We start from the raw sequence: 6,115 nt of genomic DNA on the forward strand, positions 1-6,115 counted from the left end.
CCTTCTGTATACTTTAAATCATCCTTATATCATTTATAATACCTAATTCAATGTAAATATAAATACCTTGGTTTGTGTATTAACAATGTAAATACCTAACTATGTATTTAGTTGTTTTACAGTTTGTTTAGGAATAATGACAGGGAAAACAGTTTGTTAAATCTTTAGTATAGATGCAACCATAATAGTTCTAACTACATAGTACACTTCAGGAACAATGTGAAATCTACTTGTGTTTAGTTGAATTTCAGATGCAGAGGGCCAACTCCTGGGTTCATTTTAGCTCCCATGTTCACACAAGGACCAACTTAGAGAATCAACCTAAGAGCTCCTCAAAAATGGATGAGTAAAGGGACCAGCAGTTAGCGTAATGGCTATGTCGTTGGACTCCCACGTCGTTGACTGCGGTTTGAGTCCTGGACCCAGTGGCTTAAACTCACGCCGGACGTGTGTGCGTGCATGCCCAAAATCTCAAGAGGAGAATGGAGGAGAAGGGATTGTGGCGTGACCATTCCCCCCTGGGGGGGTGATTTCTCGCTTTCTATCTCTCTGTCTCTCTCTGTCTGTCTGGCGAGCGCATGCGTCCTATAGCAAAAAAAAAAACAAAAACAAAACAAAACAAAACCTCAACAACAACAACAAAAAGAATGAGGAATGAGTAAAGACAATGTATAATTACATAATATAATAATTATATAATGGAATAATGTTCAGCACTTCAAAAAAGAACTCTTACCATTTGTAGCAAATACTGTTATTTGAAAACCTTAAGTCAAACAATACAGGTAAAGGCTAACATGTCACCATGTTTATTACATTTAGAAATAAGCATGTAACCAATAGTAACACTCTTCAAAAAAATCTACAAAGTTATTATAACAATGATAGAATGTCAACATAGTGATAAAAATTTGATTTCTTTTTTTTCTTGGCATGAATTAATTCCTTTGCATTTTAGCCCTATGATTACAAAAGAAGAAGCGATGAGGAGTATAAAGACGAGGACGAACTTGAGGAAAGGAAAAGGAGTAGGAAGGAAGAAGGAAAAATCAGGTGAAGCTCTTGGAGTATTATTATTTATTAAAATAACTCACTTTCACTAGCGAAAATTCAAAAATAAAAAATAAATTTGAAACTTGGTTTATATATTAACTTTAACTATAGCCAATTATGTTGTGCCTATCAAAAACATATTTAAGTTCTGTGGTGATTTCTAATACCTACCTCACTTGATTACTCCTTAGAAATCTACACAAATGAGACCAGCAGTTGATATAAGGCTATGTCACTGGACTCCCATGTAGTCAACCGGAGTTTGAGTCCCAGACGCGGCGGCTTAAACTCAAGCCAGGCTCGTGTGTGTGTATGTTCAAGATCCCAAGAGGAGAATGGAGGAGAAGGAAATGCAGTGTGGCCATCTCCCCTGGGGGGGTGATTTCTCCCTTTCCGTCTCTCTGTCTTTCTGGCAAGCACATGCACCCTATAGCAAAAAACCTCTCAAAAAAAAAAAAAATCTATACAAAGAATCAATTATTGAAAAATACACACTGTATACCCCTACTCACGATACATTGAATGTCTGCACTCCATGGTGGAAATAGAAAGATCTGAAAGATATATAGTAAGGAGGATGAGTGTAGATATCAGAACCTTAAGGGAAGAGGAAGAGATGGTAGAGGGTGGATGGCAGGGACAAAGGGAAGAAACAATTAGACAGCAAAATGTAAAGTTATCTGTTGAAAATAATGTATATGGTAATATCTTTGACTTGATTATTACGTTCTGCATGTATGTCTTGAAAAGTCATAGTGTGGGCAATAGAGACGTACAATGATGAAATATTAAAACAAAAAGAATCAGTCATGTAATTTTTCAATATTTGATTACCATGGCTGTAAGGAAATTTAGGTCTCTTAAAAACAAGACCTCTTGACATAGAATGATAAAAATAAAACTTATCGATAATATAGTTTACCCTCCTTTGCACATGTAATTTTATAATCAGTGACCTCAAGAATCTCAGTTTGTTGGCTGTTTGTTGTTATGATTGCTGTGTTTTCTATCGTGTTTGTTCACTAACAGACAATATTAGCTTTCCTAATGTTTGCATGAACAATATATTTTCATACTCTGACAATATACCATTTTAGACTTCCTACATCATTCGAAACTACCTTTATTTAAATGATTATATAGCTATAATGAATATTTTTCATTCTTAATTAGAATAGTTTGTGAAGAAACTTTGAAACAATAATAATAATCTAGACTATTTTATATTTATCATTTAATAATTGTAGCAAATAGATCTGACTCCATGACATGTGACAATGTGTTGCTCAAAAGAAACTAAATCTTGCATGGTGACCACAGTTTGAATCCCCAGACCAGTCAGCCTGAAATATACCAGTACATGTGCAAATGCTCAAGATCCGATGGCCGAAGGACTGGGGAGAGAGGAATCACAGAGAGACCAGATGCTGTGGAGGATGCTCCTTTCTCTCTCATACATGTGTACATGTGTTCTATCATAAATAAAGAATAAATGAGTAAATAAAGATAGCAAATAAAACTCAACTGTTTGCTATAGTATATTCTGCAATGATTTTAGATAATTATAAATTGCACTGGAAAATATCTTGTCATTACTATTTTCTTGATAATAGATGGGCAGCCAAACTTTCATTTCTTTCATATCAAATAACTTTATTTGGAATAAAAGTAAATATCATTATTAAAAGCTTATTTTCTTGAGTGTGGTCCCTAGTTCTTGAAAGAAAAATGTTTTTAAAAGAGCAGATATATTTCATACTGAAAGGAGAAATCTTTAAATTTTAAGGAAGGTCAAGATTCATTTTAGGTTAAAACAATTCATTTTAGCTACAAAGGCTGTAAGAAATCATAATAGGAAATTTGTAACATAAAGAAACAAAAATATTAAGATCTTCTCATAATTCTATCACCTATATGTATAATATAAATGTAACTAGTGGGACCAGCAGATGGCATAATGGTTATGTTGCTGGACTCCCACATAGTCAGCTGTGGTTTGAGTACTGGACTCGGTGGCTTGAGATTCAAACTGGACACATGTGCATGTGTGCCCAAAATCTTGGTGGGGGAGGGCGGAGAATGGAGAGGGGATTGTCGCATGACCATCCCTCCCACCCAGGATGATTTCTCCCTATATGTCCCTCTGGCAAGCACACATGCCATGTGGCAAAAATCTCTCTTAAAATAAATAAATAAATAAATGTAATGAATTATTTTTTTAAAAATAGTAATAAAGGCTGAATTTTATACAAATTTCTTTTGACCTAGATCTTCAAATATAGATGTTTTCAGAGGCTCTATAAGGCATCCCTATTGAATTAATTTCATAACCAAATGCCTATTTATTAATATTTGGCTATCAATTAATAATGTTTTTTATATGCACCTTCTACAGAAATAAATTTGAGTTTGTTTTCTTTTCTTAACATATAGTCCTAGAACTTTAATTGCTGCATAAACAAAAATGGGTATTCAATTTTTAGATATATTGACAATTGTTCTCATAAAAAATTGAATCAGGGCCAGCCAATGGCATGGAGGTTAAGGGGGATGGATCTCATATGGCCACCCGTGTGTCTCCAGTATCAGACCCAGCATCTTGAGAAACATGCTGGGTGCTTGTGTTTGTTTTTCTTTTTTTATGTGTGTGCATGTTCAAAATCCCCAAATGAAGGAGAGATGGGGGAGAAAGAATTGCAGTATGATCAAACAAATTTGCACTCAAGATCAAATCATTCTTTATGCATTAAAACGTCAAACTTTTAGGGGGACATTTGGGGACATGGTAGTTAAGGCTCAGGACTCCTACATGGCTGACTGCAATACCAATCCAGACCCCGAAGCTTGAAAATCACACTAAGTGCGAGTGTGTACTGTGCCCCAAATCCTGAGAGGACATAGAGGAGAAAGGATTGCAGCATGGGGTGATTTCTTACTTTCCCTCTCTCTGCCTCTCTTTAGTGAGCATGCATGCCCTATGACAAAAGCCTAAACAAAAACAAGAACAAAAAAACCCCCAAAACCTTAAACATTTAATATATGATTAGTAAATCTGTAAATAATGTTATAGTGTAATTCACAATTTAGGTAAAAAAAATTGCTTAGTAATATATCATTATACAGACGTAAAGATGAATGGAACAGATTAGCGATTCCAGAAATGAACTCATTCCTGCGGAGTACGTTGAATTTTAACAGAGGTGGAAAGGTAAGTCAATAGGTAAAGACATCCCCCACAATAAATTAAATTGGAACAATTGGACATCCATATGCAAACAACTGAACCACAAACCTTCCTGTGTATCATACATAAAAATTACTTTTCAATTGACCAGAGATCTAATATAAAAGCAAAATAATTTAAATTTGTTAAAATAAAAGAGCAGCAGAAAATCTTTGAAAGGTGGTGAATTATAGACAATTTTTAGGAGGAAAAAGTGTGTGGACTAAAGAGTAAAGTGCAATGAATTGTACTTCTTCAGAATTAAAATCCTTTGTGCTTTGAAAAGCATTACTAGGAAATACAAAGATCCATAATATTCTGGCAGGAAACGTTTGTACAACAAATTCTGATAACGGCTTTATGTATAAAATACATAAAACAATCTTACTACACAATACTACAAATGCATACCAATTAAAAATAGAGATTTGAGAGTCATTTTTCAAAATAGAGTAGAATTAATCAGATGAATAATTAGTGGAATAATCATAAAATGCAAAACCCAAACATACTGATACCTGAAAAAAAACCAAATGATTAGGTTGTCAAGAAAGTCAGAACATATTTTTTCATGCAAAAGTGTGTTATACTTCTCCTGACAAATCAATAATCTCTAAAGAATTATGGTCAGCGAATGAAGCTAGATAAAGTCTATAGCGAATGACCCTATTCTATGACATTGTTAGAAAAACGCAGTGCGAGAAGTCTGGGAGCGGGATGAAAGGTTTAATAGGAGGATGCAAAAACTAAACTGTGGTGGCAATAATGTTCTATTTTGAGTTTGGTAGTGGTTATACCACTGTACTCATCTGTCAAAATGATCAAATCGTGCACTGCATTATGTTAGTAATTTTGCAATACTTATATAAAGAAATATAATTGTTCTGTGGAGATGCTCTGTGATTTCTACATATCTGATAATTGTCTTCCTCTATACTTTAAATCTTAGGTACTAAAATTTTTCTTAATACCGGAAATTATTTATTGACCAGAATATTGTTAAAAAATATGTTATTATGTTATACTAACTGGACTGTCTTTAATTGCCAGAGGTCTCATGTGTTTGCCTGAGAGAGACCGAGCTAAAGAGAGAGGGGGGGAGAGGGAGAAAGCACCCCCTCAATGAAGCATAGTCACGTCACAAACCCTTCTCCATTTTGCCATCCTTTTGGGATTCGGGGCACACAAACACACACACTCTGCATGGTTCTCAAGGTTCTGGGACTAGGACTCAAGCTGCCTTTAGCCTTGTGGGATCTGGTTGCCTCAAACATCAGGCTACAAGGTCTATTCACAAAAAGACTTTTATACCCTAGATTGAATACATAAAAATGATGAGGTAGGTAAATTTAATGGGATTATATATGCAAGCTCCTATACCTATGAGCACGCATTATTAATTGACAGTTCTTATTGACTAATTGGAAAAACTTAACTCCAATGGTTTTTAGTACATTCTAGTTATTGGTACAGTCATCAACAGTAGATTCTGCCTTCATGCAGTCAGCTAATACTCCTGCTTGAGTGTCTCACAGCGCACACACTAGAATGGCTGTAACCTCTTTTCATGCAAATATTGAAGGCTTGTATTTTAAAACCAGTCTTTATTAATGTGCTTAAAAGGTTTTAGTAGCTTTAACAACTTCCATTAAATGATACCCAGCCGTTTATCGTAAGACAGGAAAATGTGCTTGTTTATTCACACACTGCCGCATGTCTAAGCCTTATTTCCACCTTGGAAGACTCCATGGTCTGACATCCGGTGCGGCACTGAGTATGAGAGGAGAGCCGTAGCTGAAATGCAGTCATGTGTATTAGCTACTATGGCTTTTAGTATAC

This window comes from Tupaia chinensis, unplaced genomic scaffold (assembly GCF_000334495.1).
Source record: "Tupaia chinensis unplaced genomic scaffold, TupChi_1.0 Scaffold000702_1, whole genome shotgun sequence".
Lineage (NCBI taxonomy): Eukaryota > Metazoa > Chordata > Mammalia > Scandentia > Tupaiidae > Tupaia > Tupaia belangeri.